This window comes from Condylura cristata, unplaced genomic scaffold, assembly GCF_000260355.1.
Source record: "Condylura cristata isolate star-nosed mole 26May11 unplaced genomic scaffold, ConCri1.0 scaffold00035, whole genome shotgun sequence".
NCBI classification, from domain to species: Eukaryota; Metazoa; Chordata; class Mammalia; order Eulipotyphla; family Talpidae; genus Condylura; species Condylura cristata.
This window is the reverse complement of record NW_004567136.1, coordinates 4228688-4248039: the sequence shown is the minus strand read 5'-3', so window position 1 is coordinate 4248039 and position 19352 is coordinate 4228688. Positions and strand designations below refer to the sequence as shown.

The window sequence follows — 19352 nt, the reverse complement described above, 5'->3', positions numbered from 1 at the left end:
GGCGTCAAGTTAGGGGGTCACTTGATAGCTGAGGATTGTGTGTTCTGAATATGACACACTGCTCCACCACAGTTAAACCTCTCTGCTGCTGTTCTCACTGTCCTCAGCTGTAAAACAGAGATAACAGATGTTTTCTTTCCACCTCATTCTTAAATGTTCTCACCACCATAAAGTAATGGTGGTTACATACGGGGACAAGCTTTGTTGTGATGGTCCTTCATTTTACCTTAAATATACATCAAATCATCATATTGCATACCTTAAATTTATGCAGTTTTACATCTCAATAAAGCTTAGGAAAGCTGTGAGGAGGGTGATGAAGTCGATACACATATTACTTGCCAGAATAAAGCTTAACATAGTCACCTGTCAACACTTGTTAGTTACTACTAATAGTTCAATGAAAACATTATTTGCAACTTTCTCCAGATTTTCTTTTTACTTGGAAAAGTAGTCTCATTAATCCTACAGAGTGCATTTTTCATATGGAAGGCCATGTTCTGCATTTTTAGATAAGCAGAGGAACATGCTCAACATGAGGCTATAAAAGGAAATCTCAGGACCTCCTCTGGATGATATCTTTGATGGGAAAAGCACCAGACACATTTCACTTTGTCCACCACTTTCTTATGTTGCTGCTCTCTGTGAGTGCCCGGAGAGTCAGGATTGGGGCAGCAAGGTGGGATCTTGAGATGGGCTATGTTAACCACACTATCTCACTCCTGGACTTGGGTGACAAGTATGGAGACCCTGAGGAGCTAGAATTTGAAGTCATCCCCAAATTTTGATGCCCCTATTTAATCCATGCCTTGGCTTTGCGGGACCCCACAGCAAATTTCATATGAGGAATAAAGTACACCTTTCAAATTCATCTTTTATTTTTTTTAAATTCCTCAAATTCAAGATCTATCAAACCAAGAATCAAAAGGTATAGTTTGGCTGCTATATAGTCAACAAAGACAAAGATAAATAAAGGCAAGACAAGACCACACATCCAGATAGGGATTATGGAACCAAGACCCCACGTGATCCAGGGAACGCACTTCCCCTGACCAACGCAAGCCCCCTCCAACACCAGGCGCGCTCAGTGCTGTTTCTCCAGCTGAGAGAAGGCCCACTAGGCGTGGCTCTGTGATAAGACACAGAAGCAGCTCTTTATCACCAGTCATCCTGCTTGCTTGCTGCCACAGTCTGACCTCTTCCCAGCGGAGAGACAGACAGCCTTGACATCTGATAGATGAAAACAACCTTTAACCATGATTCTTGTTCTTTTCCAAAGGTCAACCCTTGATTTTACATCATGGAAAGCATTGGTCTTTCATCTTGAGTCCTTAATCTGTCCCTCTTATCATGGTCATTTGTTGAGTTCCTACAGAAAACACAAAGTAATTAAAAGAGCCAGTTGCCTTCCAGAACTTTCCAAAATTGAAGTCACCTTTAGTCAAGAAGGGGGCAGCATACACTCAGAAGTTACAGTGATGGGAACTGGGGGATACACTTCACTCAGGAGGGATAGAGGGAACCTATGAGGAGGAGGAGGAGGAGGAGCAGAGGGGGGGGAGGGTGAAGTGCTGTGTTCAGTTTATCTTAACTACATTCCATTTATAGGGTTCATTAAAAATAAAGTCAGTTTCCATCTGCTTTGTAATCTTAAATTAGCTTGTCTACTCCACTGGAGCACATTTTTAAAAAAGTAGCTTTACTAGAGTCATTTGAGCCTTGAATGAGACTCCCCCAGGGCCCCTAACCACCCCCACACCCCCGTAGCTCCTCATGTGCCTGAAAGTAGTGAGGAGACCTCAGTGACAGTCCGGGGTGAGGATGTGTGGGCTGTGTAGAGCAGGCTCTGGGAAGCTGGAAGGGGCCAGGCTTCAGCAGAACAGCTCCAGACAGAATTCCTCCCGAGACCTTGCAAACCCAGACTCAGGAATCATTGCACGAAAAAAACAGTGAAATGGAATCTCTTCGTCACCTCAATAGACCAAAGGTTCCTTAGTAAAACCCAAAGTCCTACCCACAAGTTCCCACTGGTGCATCCAGCCCAACGTCTGACCCCACAATGATCCCGCAATGTCCCTGCCTGCTTCCTCTTGTTTGATTCATATAAAGAACATTATATGTGCTATATAAAGTACAGGCATATCTACAGATGTCACATTACACATAGCACGCACATTATATACAACAGCCCTCCCTTTATGGGGACACTATATCTATTTCCCCCCTAGCAAATGTATTTGGAAGCGGGTATTTTCAAGAAGTTAAGTTGAAAGTCATAGGGAGGGGACTGACCCATGTGTCTGGAGTCCTCAGTCGAAGAAGGGAGGCCCCAGAGATGCAGACACACAGAAGAAAGCCTCTGTGACCTCACGGTGAGCAGACGGCCACCCAGCAGCCCAGGAGAGGGGCCTCACAGAAAGCCATCCCGTCCATGCCTCCATCTTGGACTTCCAGCCACCAGAACAGACAGACAATAAGGTCTGTGGATGCAGCCACCCAGTCTGTGGTGCTTTGTTTGGTCGCTCTGAGCGACACCTGATCTTTCCACCCCCAGGGCGGGGGCTGTGTGGGGAAGCCCCAGGGCTTCCCCACAGTGCAGACAAGGAAGGTAGGTGTAGTTGAGGCCAGGGGATTCACCCACAGGCACGCATGCCCACGTGCTCACACAGTGGGCACAGGAAGTGGACTGCAGAGAAGACGGAATTCACCCACTGACTAGGACACTGGCCTTTCTGAGCAGTCGGGGGTGGCCTGCCTTCTATTTCCTCAGGTCACTGTGGACCAGTTCAGGGAGCACAAGACACTGAGCCCTCCCCTTGCCTGGAGAAGACTCAGAACAACACACCACCCATGGCGTCCAAGTCTAACAGCAACCAGGGGATGCCCACACTTTTCGTGGGTCATAGGAATCTCTGGAGATGCATGGCTGGTATTTATTTCTTTAAGGGACAGGTTCTAAATCATCCCAGCCCTCAGTGGCATGGATTTGTTTACAGCAGTTTTAGAAGGAAGGGGCACTGATTAGTTTGCCCAGACACTATCTCTTGGGAGGACAAGTTCCAGCCCGTGGCATCTGGGGGCCCCCACCTCCCAGCCCTGGCACATCCCTTGAGCCTCATCAGGGAGATGAGGGTTGTGAGCACATCGGGAGCAGCCCCCATGTGATGGGGGTGACCACAGTAGACTGTGGACCAATAAGCAGGACGAGTAGCTGGTGGCCCTACGGAGCCACAGGACTCCTGTACACCTGGACCCCAGGCCAGAGGCGGGAATCCAACGCTGGAAGTGGGAGAAGAAAATGGAGGGGTCAGAGGCCAGGGCCTAAGGATGGTGTCTCAGTCCCACCACCACTGAGGCTGAAATGTGCCAAGAACCTCACAGCCTAGAAGAAGCTCTGAGGATCACAGGAGACCAGAGACCCTGCTGATGCCTTGGTGGCTGCCTGGGGGTTCCCTCACGGGGAGCCCAGTTAATCCACACTTGGAGAGTCCCCGGAAATGGAGGATTCTACACCTACGTTTTTCTCATCTGCTGACTTTTGTTGCAGTCTCTTACACAGCAGTAGAAAAGGAGTGCACGCCAGTCCCCGCCCTGCAGAAACAGGTGCTAGCAGTTTCTCCCACCTGGACACGCTGTCACCTCCGCAGCGCAGCCCCGGAGCTCCCACTGGCTCTGCTACATGAGGTTAGGCTCAGACCTGAGAATAAACGATTGCACGACGTGCGCAGACGGGCCTGGCTCAAAGCCAAGCGCGTTCCTCTCTCCGTACAAAGTGAAAGTCCATCAGCGGGTAGGAGGAGGAACTGTGTGAAAATCCTCAGGCAAACCCTGGAAACGTGCAGTCTGGAGTCAGGCTGCGTCATTAGTAACATAAACACACGGCGACCCACAGGAGTGACCCAGCTCGCCCTCTGCTCAGCCACATCCTCTGCACTGTCCTGAGGCTCTAAGCGCGGGTGGAGATGCTAGATAGAGTTCACAAGTCAAAGGGGTTTCCAGGAAAAAGTGTGATTCACCGAAGGGACAGCTGATGTGGTCCCACGTCCACAGCCTCGGCGGCCAGCCGCCGGCCAGAAGCCACCCTGCTGACCGCTGCCCATGGCAGCGTCTCTCCGTCCCTCTGGCAAAGTGGGAGTGTTAGATAGATGATTCTGAAGGTCTGTTTTTAGGCTGATGGGAGTCTTCAAGATTAGCTTTCCTCTTCTAGGAAAATCTGTTAACAACATTTTATAATTAGTCACGCTGAGCTTTGCAGTTCCTCTCTGTTGTTTTTTTTGGTCCCACGCAACACACAGCAGGGGTGAAAGAATAAGGGAGCAGTAGGAGAATGCATGAAAAATTTTATTGAAAGGCAAGCAGTAAATAAAATGTTAAGATCCCGTAATTCATCATTTTGGCCTCTTGTCTAGACGGAGTTAAACTCTTTGGACTCCTTGAGTTAAACTCAAGGCTCTTCAAGTAAATAAGCTGATCAAGGGATGTCGCTGATTTATGGAACACAAAGGCATTGCTTTTCGTTGAGAAGCGTGGGCCCAGAGATTACATTTATGTAGGTCTCTGTGGCGGAGATTTTTTTTTTTTAATTGACAGTGACATTGGTTTGCAGTATTTACTGTGGATGATTTAGGGGGGTAGGTGCACACCTCCTCAGATCCATGTCACCAAACCACACCCACCCCCAGTGCAGTCATAACCTCACCACAGTCCATTGGGCCCCTCTCCCTTTGTTCTGCACCCTCTAATTTTATGCGTCAGATAACTGCTGAGATCTTAGAAGATGAAAACAAAACCCACCCCACCCCCAGGGACTATCTACACTGAAGTGTAGAGTTTAGGGAGAGGCTGAACGGGCATTGCCTAAGTCAAAAGTAAGGCAGGGTCACTGATCACAAGCTCTGAAGTAGAAATGGGAAAGAAAGTACGGGTGTAGAGGCTGACTGCACAATCTCTCTATGGCTGGACACCACGCAGCGTCCATGAGACCAGTTCTCAGCCCTGGAAGTGGAAAGTGAACACCATCAACCTCACGTCGGCACAGGTCTGCTGTGGGAGGGAGCAGAATCCACCATGAACAACTGAGTTCAAGGTGCTGGTGGGGTGTGTGGGGTGAGATACTCACAGACGGAAAGCAGCTACAAATGTGAGAGTCGCAGCGAGGAAGTGACCCTGGTGTGGGAGCCCTCTCTGAGGCTGCCAGGGAGGCAGATGGCATGAAGGAGACCAGTGATGAGCGTTGAGTACATATGAGGGGATGCTACAGGGGAGGGCGGTAACTGATAGACAGGTACAGCTCGTGACCTGGAGAGCCAGGCCCATGGATGATGGCGTGTCCAAGCTCCAAGCACCCCCGCCCCACCCACCCACCCACCACCACAAGGATGGCCTTGTACACATCTGCAGAACCATCAGGGAATGTGTGGGCTCCTGCACCATATTTTTACTTCCTTTTGGGAAACTATCAGAAAGGCCCCCCCTTTCTAAACACACCAGGATTCCAAACACACCCTGTCCAGGACTATTTGGCACTTAGCACACTGTATGTCTGGCTCCAGTGAGTTCCATTTTTTGAAAGGCTGAGGGATGTTTTTCGGAAGTGGACCTTCCGTACAAGATGGTTGAGTGCGTCACTTAAGGCCTGGGGTAATTCTATCAGTCACAACTAGCTGACGGTCTAACACCAAATACCTGTCAGTCTTCAAACATTGTCTTCCTGGGAATAACAACCAAAGGACAAGCACTGTTTGTCATGAACAGCTGTGAACAGAGTATCTGACAGCCTTTATCTCAGCAGGTCCTCACAATCCAACACTATATTCCCACTTCAGGATGTAGAAATGACATAGTGACGGGACTGTCCAGAGTCGCACACCAGAAGTGACAGAGAAAAGACAGAAACTGTTAGACCCCAGGATCCACAAAGCTGGGAAGTATGTTTGATCTGGTAGCCCAAAGGAAGACTGTCTCATGACAACTTGGCAAAACTGTAGCCAAAATTCTTCATGTTTTCCTTTTCAATGATGCATCCCTGAGACCAATAAAATAAAACACTACCATGTTTGAAAAAGTTGGAAAGGCAGAGAATTTCTTCGAAGTTCTGCACTGTTTGACACAGAGGCAGATTAGCAATTTCAGCCCATCTGCCAAAATGGCCATTCATTTTCAAATAACCTGAAGGCTGTGTCTTAAGGTCAGAAATCACCAAATTGTGGTCTTTGCTACACACTGGGTAAGGGAGCTTGAATCAACCCTGGCAGATTGCAGGGTGAGCTCATAGGTCACTGGGACCACCTGGCCCAGGACAATATGAGCTGCAGCAACAGTGGGACGCTGGCCACTGCTGGCCCTGGGGACACTTTCTGGGAATGAAGGTCAGCTGCTGGTTGTCAGTGGGGAAGGACAACAGTTAGCTAGCTGTTATGGCTTTGGGATGGCGAGGAGTGTAGACTGGTGCTCCTACCTTGGGCTCTCTTAGTCACTCTCCTGACACTGTGAGAAGCAAGGCTGTGGACAATCCTGGCCAGTTTCAAATCTGGCAGCTCCCTCCACAGATGGCTTGCAGGTCGTTTCTGTGCAAAGCTGCACACCCTATCGCAAAAAAAAAAAAAAAAAAAATCCCTTCCCTGGAAAAATATTTACAAATAGTACTTAAGTAGCTCATTCTGGAATGACCGGTAATTAATTATGATGCTTCACATCTGTCCATGCTCTCAGTTAGGGTGACAATGAGTGACACACACACACACACACACACACACGCTAATGACTCACCCTGAACAAGGGATGTTGGTGTGAAGGCTCAGGACTGTGAGTTTCTGGTTTGCAAACTGGGGTCTGAGCAACCTCTCCTGGTTCTCCCAGAAACAACTGCTACCCCTTGACTCTGGGTTCAGGCATCGTCCGCTCTCGGGGACACCAGGTCACCCACTCTAAGTGAGGCCACTTTCTCTATATTTTTTTACTTCCTTTTCCATGTTTTGTGCATGATTCCCCTCTCCTACTATTATTTTTGAAGCAAGTGTTTGATTTTGACTAATAAAATCAGAAATGAACTGTAGGTTCCATCTTACATTGTAGTTTGTAATTAGAGCAAGCGATGCCATTTTGTCACCTTCAAGTGAAATGGAACAGAGGGATGGGTAGTGTGTTAGGACCAGACTATAATATGATTCCACAGTCAGTATCATTTTATATTATTTCATTGACAAGGAATAATTAATTAATCCCAGGAAAGCTCTTTTCCAAACATCCAACTGCTTCTGGTCTATCTGTCTATCACATTTCCTGTTGGTAGAACATCCCTGAATAAGTAAGGCATATTCCAAGAGGAGTTGTGTTATTTACTAAATCAGTAGAAATACAATTGGCCAGAAATGTCTGGGTGCTTTCTGTCTTTGAGACTAAACAGTTGAGTGCATGTTCTCTCCTCTAAATGGCTCAGGGTCAAGTTCAGTTCAAATGTACCGGAAACTACCCAAGTGCCAACGGACACATGAGCGGGTTAAGAGGATGTGGGATATAGATGTACAATGGAATACTACTCGGCTATAAAAAGAGATGAAATAGTGCCATTTGTGACAACATGAAGGAACTGGAAGGGGCTATGCTAAATGAAATAAATCAGGAGGAGAAAGACAAATCCCAGATGGTTTTATTCACAAAGAAACAAAGCAAAGGGACAGACAGAACTAAACCAAACAAACCCAAGAACTCTGACTGCAGAACTAAGGCTACCAGAGGGGAAGGGTGTGGCGTGGGAAACAAAGAGGCGGGATACCCAATGGACTGTGGAGGAGGATTCCAGGGGTCACGGTGGTGCACATGGTGGGGTGACAACATTTGAGGAGGTGTGAAGCTGCACCCCTAAATCAATGCAGTGTTGTAAACCAACATTACCTGAATAAAATGTAAAAATATATACAATTAAATGTAAAGTTTCTAGAAAGATCCACAGAACATGTTTTTAAGATAAAGAGGAAATGGGGGAACAGACCTAATATGCCAACCACAACCAGACACAGTCACAATGAAGAACTCCTCTGGCCCAGAATGGGGAGAGCAGTCAACACTTCTTTAAGCAAACAGAAGAAACCAAAACGAGGAAGAAGTGAGACAATCCTGAAATGGGAGTTTCGCAGCAAGAGATCCAAGAATCTCAGGGAATAGTCATTAGTGCCAAGCCCAGTGCCTTAGGGATAAGAAAATCTTATCCCTGAGAATTTATTTTTCAGATGGTAGACAAGTGAAGGAGGGAGTGGGGGTGGGGGTGGGGGAAGACAGTGACAGACTCAGAAAATATTCACAGCGCTCATGGAGACTCTAAAATGACACCAAAGTTAAGGTGCACTCAGGACACCCTGCCAGGGGAGGGGAGACCAGAATGAGAGAGACAACAGCTTTAAAGTGGGATTGCTCAAGGGACACCAGCGAGGAACGCTGCTTTCTCGTGCAGCTGTCTTGCACTGTGGGACACTGAGTGGCATTCCGGACGCCACCCACCCCGTACCAGTATGGCAGCCCCCCACAGGCGGCAAAAGCCAGACTGACGCCAGACATTGCCAAGTGCCTTCTGGGAGGCAAGTTCATCCCAGGTTGAAAACCACTGTTTGAAAGCACCAGGGATAAACATTCCGGAAAACATGTTTTAAAATCATGTAGGTGAGTCCTCAGCACCACAACAGAAATGGCTAAATCCACAGCAGGAACGAACCCGACCCAAATATGTTGCATAACCTTCAAAACGTGTCTCCTCTCCAGCCTAAACCGAAACATCTGCTCCTTTAGTGTGACATGCTCGTGGACTCAGAATCTAATTATTCCCAGGCGGCGGCAGTGAGAGGAGAGTCGTGGAGTGATTTTTCTGGAGTCCGTCTGTGATAGGAAAATGACCCAAATATAGTCGCTTAAATCAGTTGAATAAAATGCATTTTCTGAAATACTTTCTATTCCAGATGTCTCCAAACACAGCTGGGGCTGTGAGAAAGGCCCCAGGTGTGTGTGGGAGCAGGTGTGCAAGGAGGAGGCTCCTCAGAGGAGTCAAGATGGAGGAAACGCCAGCCCCTCTGAGGTGAGGTCCGAGATGTGTGCACTGTCCTGCGTGGATTCTCCCACGTCACAGGCCTTCTGGCTTCAGGACAGCACAGAACGGAGGCCAGGTCTCACCCCACCTGTCCTAGGCTGGGACTACACAATGGATCAGCTAACAGCACATTACCTAGAAGAAGGAATTTTCCCAGGAAACATGTTAGCTTGAGACAGCAGAATACCCAGAAACAAGACCACTAAAAGCCTCTTGGAGAGTTTTGTTGTTGTTGTTGTTGTTTTTTAAGTGAGATTATTATTATTATTATTTTAAATCATGTCTGCAGTGGTCTTTTCCAGATTTCATAGTATCTTAATAGACACCAGGAGAGAGGGGATCAGATTTGCCATCTCAGTGATAACCTTGCTCATTTTTAAGAGCATGTAAGATGCTTTTGGGTTTTGCAAGGCCATTTCTTCTACATTAATTGACTCGGTGACATTCTCACATAGCAGGCAGAAGCTATCTGACCCATGTTCTTACAGGCAGGGGACATCCTGGCCGTTTAATATTTTTTTCCTATGAGGCTGCAGCAGTTCACATTTCTCTGTCAGCATCTCAGGGTCCCTCATCAGGCTCCCTCATTTCTGTAAGAAACACGGTTTCTTTCTCTTCCTGAGCCTGGCAGGACACGGCCTTTACCTGTGTCTGCGCTCTCTGACTCCCTGCCATTTCATGTGCTCTTCTGAGATTTAACTGTAAATGTCCCTTCCTTTTCTTCTTTTGTGATGCTGTTGGCTTCTTTCTTGACATCTCAGATGAGCTTTTATATTAAAAATATCAACACTGCTTTTCTGTCTTTGGCCTTGAAAATGCTTTTCTCTAAAGGAATGTTTGGTTTTTAATGTTTGCTTGTTTATATTTTGTCATAGAAGAGCTTTTACATAAATATGTCTCACTTTTCTAGGCGTGGCTAAGAATCTCCTGCATCCTTGAGCCACACATGTTGTTTCTTTGTTATTTTGTGGGTGGAAAGCAGGGTTCTTTTTTAATACTTAAATGTTCAAATTAAAAGGCATTCACTTTTATATAATATGCCTTATGCCCAATGCAGTTTCCTCTAGACAGTCACATAATATCATACATTTTATTATAACTATTATACTCTATTGTTTATAAATGAAAATAAGTATGTAATCAAAATATACAATATATGGCGTATTATATAAAATATAAAATGTGATTTTGTTATAACACATATTTATCATAGAATACAAACCAATATTTGCTACAATGTAATAAATTATATAAATGTTATTGGTACAATAATCATTTCCCCCTGAATTAAAATTCCCACATGATATAATTTATTTGGAGGTTATCTATTACAGCCATACTAATCAGCTGTCAGGTCCGTGCCATACATCGGAGATGGCGGACTGCACTGGCTGGGTCCCCTGAGCGGAGCCTTCCCTCGAGCTGGCAGTGGTCCCCGCTGTGGGTAGAACTAGCCCTGGGTCAGTCCTGGATCAGCCCTCGGGTACAGCTGGGCTGGGCCCCCCATCCCCCACTCTGCAGAATGCCCGTGAGTCACGTACAAGTTCCTGCTACCGTCTTGGTTCCAGTAACTGAGACAGAGAGTTCCCCTTTTTAATGTCTCAAAAACTGACTTGAGTATGATGCGGCTTTATAAATGTGTCCTTTTATTCAACCGCAAGAGAAGGTCGAAATAGAACTGCGCACACTCGTCCATACTTCTCTTGGGAGAACCCCTGGCCCAGGGTCCCAGTTCCCCGCTCAGCCTTCAAAACCACCTGCGGTGTTTTCAAGAGGGTTTTGTTTTGTTAAATTTACTTCTGGGTAATAATAGTTTTTATTCCTGTTTTCAGGGGACAGCTTTGCCCACTTCCTCTTCCAGGTGCTCACAGCTCCTGAAATACTGGAAATTCTTTGTGTGTTCGCCTGTCTTCCTCAGCAGCTAGATGTGTCTAGGTGTGAGTTTCTTTTGCTCAAACCACCTTCCTCTCCTAGGTGGTCTGGCCCAGGGAGGGTTATACTTGGTTAGTATTGTTGGGGCCTGTTCTGCTTTCTAACATGACGGCTGGTACCCACCTGTGGAATGCAAAGTGACCCCCAAGAGAACAGGGAGAATCATGAAGCGAAACCCAGGCCTCCCTAGCACCCTCCTCCAGCTGCAGAGACAAGTAAAAATCAGCCAGAGACCAGAGCACCGAGTCATTCTTGTGTGCTCAGCCACCCAGCAGGCACCAATGCACCATGGCGGGTGTCTCACCTGCCTCCCCCACTGGAGGTCCACAGACCTCTGCAGGCCCAGGATTTTGCCAAGATGCTCTACTTAGTGACACCCCCCCAGGGCACTGTGGTGCTATTCTCCACTGCCTGTGGCCCAAGGGGAAGCCTGTCCTTGTGTGCTCCAGGGATGGAACCCAAGACCTGCTCTGATGCCCAGAGACAGGGCAGCCACTCCACTTGGCAGTGCTGATGGCATGGGGCGAGGGCTTAAGCCCAGCCACCACTTGCCCACAGTCCCCTGCTTCCTCTGGATCCAGATGTTGAAGGTGGAAGCTTCACGGATGGTGACAGCCCTCCCTCAGACAACATTCTGAGAATAAGCCATTTGCTCCCTTACTGGGTGGGCGGAGTGGGCCACTACATCCCAATTTGCCTCTTGCTGAGCTCTGGGAAGTTTCCTGAGGCCTTTACAAAAGCTCTTTCCTCCAGATCAGCCTCCTGCCACCGCCACCCTGCTTCCTCCTACCATACAGAATGAAAAATCATGCAAGCAAGCTCTTGCCCCATAAAGTCTTTCTAAAATATCACAGCAGCATTTTCCCGTCACATATTTACTGCAGATGTCCCTAAATTGAAACAGAATACAACGACCCAATCTTTGTACGAAGACCACCAACAAGTCACGAGTGCCTCAGCAGAGCAGCCCTGGGATAGAAGGAATGTGAAAATATGGGCCTCACTACGCAATGGTGACTTGACTTCTCTTGGTGCAGCGTGTGTGGTGATCTGAGGTCTTCAGTATTCATGGTGTAGAAGCGAAACCCCAATATTCTCCAATAAAGCAAGGATGGCAGCAGTGTTCTTGGGCACTGTTTTCGCCCGATAATTTTCTCAGAACGTTCCACAATGCTGGCATTCAAAACAATGGATTCTTTGTTTTTCTCTTTGGATAAAAATAAGGTGACCACTGTCACCTTCTCTGCAGACCCCATGTGCTGGACCCAATGGTGGCCACCACAGAGTTACGATTCCTATTCTGTCTCTGCGGTTCCTCAGAGGAGATGTCAGTTTCATTTTAAGGATGAAGACACCGAGGTCATAGGAGTTAAGTCGATGTCCAGAGATTCACAGCCTGAAGTCGGGAGGGGTGCCTGAAAACCAGGTACCGAAGGAAGGCCCCAACTACAGTTGCTTGAGCCTCTTATCTTAGAGGGGAGAAATTCTGAGAAATAGCAACTGCAAAACTGGAGAAATTTTGGCCTGTATTTAGAAAACAGATCCTTCTTTTGGAAACAGCAGGTTACAACTGTTTACATTAAAAAAAAAAAAAAGACTTCTAAGGGCCCTCCCTGGTGGCACAAAGGGTTAGGACACAGCACTGCAGGCTGCCACAGCTGCTTCAGTGCGAGTTCGATCCCTGGCCCTGGAGGTGACCACATGGCGCAGCAGACCTCTCCTGACTCGCCCGCTGCTCCCCTCAGCAGTGTACTTCATTGATTTGCCTGTTCTGCTCCCCACTCTGTCTCTGGTGAGGCCTCTCACTGTCCCTGCACTTCTGTCCTGTACCCCAGTTCTGTATGCACAAATAAATAAATCTTTGTTAAAAATGACTTCTATTGCCACATGAACACGCCAGGATAAGAAGCACCCCATTTTCAAGGAACTGAGTCAGCCTCCAGGTTTCTACCCTAACACACAGCTCAGCTACTCCAAGGCCCTGGTGCCACACATGTGACTGTCACACAGGACCCCAGTGGGGGACAGGCCTGTGTCCCAGTGTAACTTCTGGGAAACACGCTTTCATGACAACTGTGAGCCTTGGCTGCAACCTCCTGAGAAGAGGGTGTGACAGACTCTTCCCTCAATCCTCCCCAGTGACTGGGGCTTGGGAACAAAGGTTTTTAATGGTTTTGGATTTCTGCTTTTGTTTCTAACAGTTGCAATGCCACTGAATTCAATTCCTGACTTTCAGTTTTGGAGCACGTTGCTCTCTGTATCGTGAGCAGTGGTAGTGCAACTTCTTTTCTCAAAGCAAGCCAAGTAGATACTAGCACTAAAATTACAACCAAGAAAGATTTTTTTTAGACGTTTTGTCCCTTCCCTCTGGAATCAGGTGTCATGAAAATCACTGGGTAACAATACCTGGGAAAACAGCGTGTTTCAGGGCAAAAGTAGACGAGCTGAGGTCACCCACCTCTTTCATCCTTGCCCTGGTTCAGCTGTGTGCTGGTGTGTCCCCACACACTACCCTGCTCCCCAAGAAGCTCCCACAGCAGCACACTGGCCAGGCAAGTTAAAAGAGGCCTTTGTTCATGCACCACTCAGTGCAATAGCTGCCAAACAGCAGTCAGAGCCTTCACCCTGGCGTCCTTTCAAGGTTGGGGAGGGGCGTGCCTATGCACCCAGGAGTCATGGCTCCCACCTCAAGTGACAGGGGCCCGGTGGGTCCCTGGGCAGGTAGGAGTCCCAGGTGGCCCAGACAGGTGCTTTCTGTCTGGAACCTGCCTGGGCCGCGGACCGGGTGTGTCTGGGTAGAAGGCAGCACTAACTCACGCTTGCCTGGGAGAGACGGCTCACTCCTGCAGCGACTTCGGAAACTTTAGTAAGTCGGAAACCTTAAATTCAGAAAACAATCCACAAGGCACAAGCCTCGTGAATTTAGGACTCATGGGTGGCGTGAGGAAAGGTTGACCCTGTGAGGAGGGTCCCCTGAGGCCAGGAGCTAGTGGCTCTGCTCTCTCAAGGCCTGGCCAACTTGCCCTCAAGGCTTCCCCGCTCTGTGCCAGGTCTTTCTTTTAAGTACAGACTCTGCTGAGTGCTGGGCTGTCCTGGAGGGTGAGTGGGTGGCCCCCTTCACTGGGGACAGTGGGGAAGTGACGTGGTAGGTAATCTCAAGCAGCAGGATCCTCCCTGAGGCAGGCATGAAATGAGAGGTGGTGTCCTGCATCCTGGGGGAAGGGACAGACCATCGGGCAGACACTGGACCTGTGTGTTGCCCTCCAGGGATGCACAGGGGACCCAGCTGAAGGGGGGCCATGCAGAGCCCAGGCACGCCACCGTAGTCTTCTGGGGAGAAAGCTGAGTACAAGACTAGTGTGGTGGGTGCGTCCTAAGCCTAAAAATACCACCCTGGCAAGGCGTGTCAGGTCGCAACTCTGGGTGAGGCCCCAGTTAGCTGGGGAGAGTGGCCCCACGAACCCTCCTGCCCTCTCCCACTGGCTTGCAGTTGAGCTGCTGATGCAGAGACACGGCACTCTCGATGCTGCCCTGACCATCTCTCCCAGGCAACAAAGCCAAAGAGCATGGGAGGGAAGTGAATCTGCTTCAACAGCCTGCACTCCAGGTGTGTGTCCTTGTGGCGGCCATGTCCTGACGCCTGTCCACTCCCCTGAGGCCCACTGCTCCATCGCCTGGCCACCAAGGGTACTCAGAGTGCGCTCTCCAGGCCAGGGAAGCCACCCACAGATGGGGCTCACAGAGGTGCCAGGGTGTGCACGTGAGATCACGGTGACCCTCAGAATGTGCTGAAGGACACGGGCAGTCTGTCTATGGATGCCCCACAGCGTGACTCAGGGCACTCCAGGAGGAAGGAAGCAACTAGGAGGAGATTCACGCGGCAGGAGAGAAGGTGTTTCTCCTCCCGACACAGCACGAGGCTCCGATGTGGCCAAGTCTCTGGAACAGCGGCCTGAGTATAATCACACCTCACAGCAAAGAACACGCTCGCCCCGACCCTGGCAGCGGCCCTGACACTGTGGCGCTGCTGACCAGCTCGCTGGCCTCTCTATCCTTAGATTCGTCCCCGCCACCCACAGGCAGACAAGCCCATAAAGTCCACCCTCCTGCCGTCCATTCTGAAATATTCCCTGAGTTTCCCCACCATTCTAGATGAGTGTGTTTTCTTTTAAACACTAGTACTCATGGTAACTCACTGAGCCATCTCTTTATCACTTAATCTTCTCTTTCAGTTCCATAGTGCTTCGCCAACATCAGAGAAGGAACTGTGCAGAGAATTCAGTCCTGATGCTCGAGGAACGGCTGACCACGGTGCTCTTAAACTGCCCATCTTAAGAGCTTCTGCCAGAGGCGCAGGGTTTAGTGAAGGGGAACTGTGCTTCTTCTTAGGTAAGGGAAAAAATGGGAACCCTTGGGGTGAGAGCTCCCTCAGCTGAGGGGGCAGCCTGGGGCACAGCGTCTCCAGGGAGATGGGGCTGTACTGGGGGTCCGTCTGCATATGTGAGCTCACGCACTGTCTTTGCACAGGCTTTGAGGTGGCCGTTCAGTTCCCAACCCCAATCTCTTCCCACCCCACCCCCTGCCATCCAGGTGCCATGCACAGCACATGGGGTACCTGGGCACCCTTACAGCCACTTGGGCACATCCTAGAAGTTGGGATGAGTGGAGGAGCTGGAGTGGGAGGGTCAAGCCCTAGGGTCAAACCAAATCACCATGTAGGAGTGAGAAGCCGGTCACATCTCTGCGCCTCAGAGTCCTTGTCTGTGACGTGGGAACAGGCGCGATGACGCTGCATGGAATGTCACCGGGATGGAGAGTTAACATGACAGGTGCGGCACTGAGCTGCCTCCAGCCCTGATTCAACTTTGCTCCTTGGGGAACCCTTAGCTCCCCATTCATTGGGCCAAAATTTGTTTATTGGGCAAAATTGCTCAATCTGGCATTGCCTAGCTTGCTTTCAGGGAAAATACACCTTCACTTGGCCTCCCCGTCATCCTGGGGAATCCCCTGCACTAATCTCGGCACCCCTAGGAGTCCGAAGTGGCCAGTCTGCTCTGTTTGTCATTGATTCATCTCACTGAGGACTGATCGGGTTGGGGGGCAGCCAACCACGTGCCCGGGCCAGAGGCCGGAAACCCCCATGTCCCCAGGGGAAGGATCTCATCTGCATTTCTGTATGAACACAGGGAATGTGAACTCCACATGATGAGGCATGTGGCCTACTTTGGTTCAGTACCACACACAAAGGAATCTTTGTTCACCAGAGAGACTTTTAAAATTATTTTCCTGTTTCAAGTCAGGAAAATGTTGTTTTTGGGCCAAAATTTTATTTGGGAACTCTGTGTCTGGATGCTTGTCTTCTCAGAACAGAACAGAAATTGGGCAGAAAGCACCATGGAAACACTGACATGAGCCCACCCCACGGTGCAGGTGGTGTGGCCTGAACACCATGAACATGGAGCTGGCCTTCCCTACGTGAGTCCCAGGCGGCCACCCTCGGAGACCCGGGCCCCTGAAGGCCGTCACACAGGCACTCCACAGGACCAGAATATGCCCCTGGGTCCTACAACAGACACACAGGGCCTTAAAGCCACACCTCTCCAGAGGCCCCAGGAGAGAACCCACTTCCTGGCATTTCCTGGAATCTAGGGGCAGCCACATGCCTTGGCCCATGGTCACATCCTCCATGTTCAAAGAGAGTGACAGCTGTCAAGTCTGCCATGTTGGGGGGTGGAGGGGGTCTCTTCTTTCTTCTACCTCAAGGACCCCTATGATGACTCTGGGTTCACCCAGAGAAACCAAACTAATCATCTTATTTTTCAACTGTTCAAGTTATTTTGATGCACAGTGTAAGAACATCATCTCATTATAAGGTCACCTGATGCGTCCCCTAATCCTGTTTGCTATGAAGCTAACAACAACAACAACAAAAACAAACCCACAGATATGAGAATCAGAATGAGGACATCTTCGGGGAGGCCACTATTTTGCCTAAAATGAGTCATAGACAGAAGTTCAAGAAAAGCGCATTTTACAGACGAGGAGGGACTGGTATTTCAGGTGTTTCACCCAGAGCTCAATTTCCACCTTTGCTCTTAGGACCAAAGGGTCTTTGTGAGGTGGGAATATTACTGATATAAGGCAGGGATTATGGCAATACACCTGGCCCCCCGAACCAAGCAACCTTGGGGGCCTATGGAGAAGCGAGTCTTGGTAAGAGGCAGCAGCCTAGACTCGGACCTCTTCCTCACCTCGGGGGCCAGCTAAGCCCCTGATGCCTGAGTGACACATCACCATCCTGGCACCTTCTTTCCTCCATGCTTTTGTCTCTGTTGGCTCTGCTGGGCACGCTCAGCCGACCGCAGATGCCCTCCGCCTTCTGGGTGCCTACACGTGTTCTCTTGGCTGCTCAGACACGCAGAACACACCTCTGGCCCCCGACAAGGAGCTTTGCAGAGAGTGGCAAGTGGAAGGGGGACTCACTCGTGAGTCCATGTGAACCAGGTTCACTTACCCTCAGGCAAGTTAAACTCGCCTCCCCCTCAAGAGCCTTGTCAACAGTGCTGTTCGTAGGACAGGCCTTCTCAGAGGCACAGGCGCTGCTGTCACCCCACCTGTATTTCCAGGTGGACCCACAGAAAGCACATAAGCAGGTCTGAACCAAATCGCAGATTCAGAAACCCAAGAAGGAAGCTTTCTCAGCCTTGACCTCTCTGGGCAGCCCCCAGCGCTCCACAATTCTGGCTTCTCTGAGCATGGAAGGGGAGGTGCAGCTCTCCCGCCAGGTGAGGTCACCACATGCCTCCACTACTGCCCATGTTCTGCTGGGCCGTGTATACAATGCTCAACCCCAGACGTGTGTGAGTGTGTGGTGTGTGCTGATATGTGGCTGGGTGCATTAGTGTACTTGTGTGCTATGTGTGCAGGTGTACAGCTGTGTGTGGTTATGTGTGCACAAGCAGATGAGTGTATGGTGTGTGTGTGTGTGCATATGCATGTGTGTATGGATGCTGTCTACATGAGTTCATGTATGGTGCATGCACATGTATATACATCTGTATGATAGGTGTGTACACATAGACGTACATGGTGTGTGCACCATCATGTATATGAATGTATGTGTGGTGTGTGCATGTGTGCACACACAAATGGGAATTCACCAATATACACATGAAGGCCAGCAGACAGGGAGGCTCATAGTGGGGGTGAAGGAAAACGTTCGCTTGAGTGATCTCGTTGAGGAAGACCACAGAACACTGAAGCAAGACTAAAAACAAACAATAGTCTAATGCTACCTATAGCTAAAGATGACACATTTGCTTTTCAAATTGAGAACCATGAGCAGCCTTGGCTGATTATCAAGGTTGCTTCCTAGTTTTAAGCTTTTGTTCTTATTGCATTTGCTTTTTGTCAAGGTCTCACTAAGGCCTTACTGTCCTGGTATTTCAGACGAAGCTTCAACTGATGGTTACGTTGACAACAAAGGATTACAACCAAGCTCTCTCTGAACTTTCTCCAGTGTGTCTCTTGATTTGCAGGTAGGAAAACAGTTTGCACAAGTAACTACTAATTCCAGATTCATGTATTTTCATGCCAATATTTTTTCCTCATTAGTTGAAAAACCTGGATCTATGGTATTATTTATTTTTTCTGCCAGATGCTGACTGTTCTTTGGAGGATCTTGGGGAGGTTTCTTGCAGGGGTTGGGGGGCTCCCAAGGGCTAACAGAACAGGCTTTCCTGGGCTTTGGGAAGACAGAAGTGGATGGGAGGCTGTGTTGGGCTCACTGGCTGGCCATGAGAGGAGGGTGTGTGGAGAGGCCAGAAATGACTGGTAGGGCCCTAACAGAAGATGGGTCCAGACGCTGTAGGGGAAAGTCGATCTGGCAGCTAAAGGAGGGGGATCCCTGCTGTGTTCTCTGGGGCACCCTGAAGCTTCTTGAGGCTGGGACTTTCTGCGACTCCTGGTAGCTGTGGGAGGAAAGAGCCCACTGAGTGTGGGCTGGACAGCGTGAAGGCACACCCGCGAGAAGGGAAGGAGGAGGAAGGCTTTGACTCCCACAAATCCTAAACAAGTGGGGGAGCAAGGACAGGGTGAGGCATAGAGAGCCATCCACGCCCCGAACCTTCAGGACCAGCTGCGGCATTGCAGAGTAACGGAAGACACGCAATTTTACCCTGATTTTCTCCAAGGAATGAATTTTCTCTTAAAATCAAATACAAGAAAAATATCAAATAGAGCATCAATCCTTAATATAAAACTCCATCTGTTTCATCATAAATTTGCTGTGAGCAAAAACAAACAGAGGGCACATTTACTTTATGCAAGAGTAGTGTGCGTGTGG

At 49.0% G+C, this 19352-nt stretch overlaps 1 protein-coding gene across 1 annotated transcript in view; it reads right to left on the bottom strand.

The window, feature by feature from the left end:
• The window catches only part of ATP10A (ATPase, class V, type 10A), a 116238-nt gene that overhangs the window by 60596 nt on the left and 36290 nt on the right, over positions 1 to 19352 (bottom strand). The window lies entirely within an intron of this gene.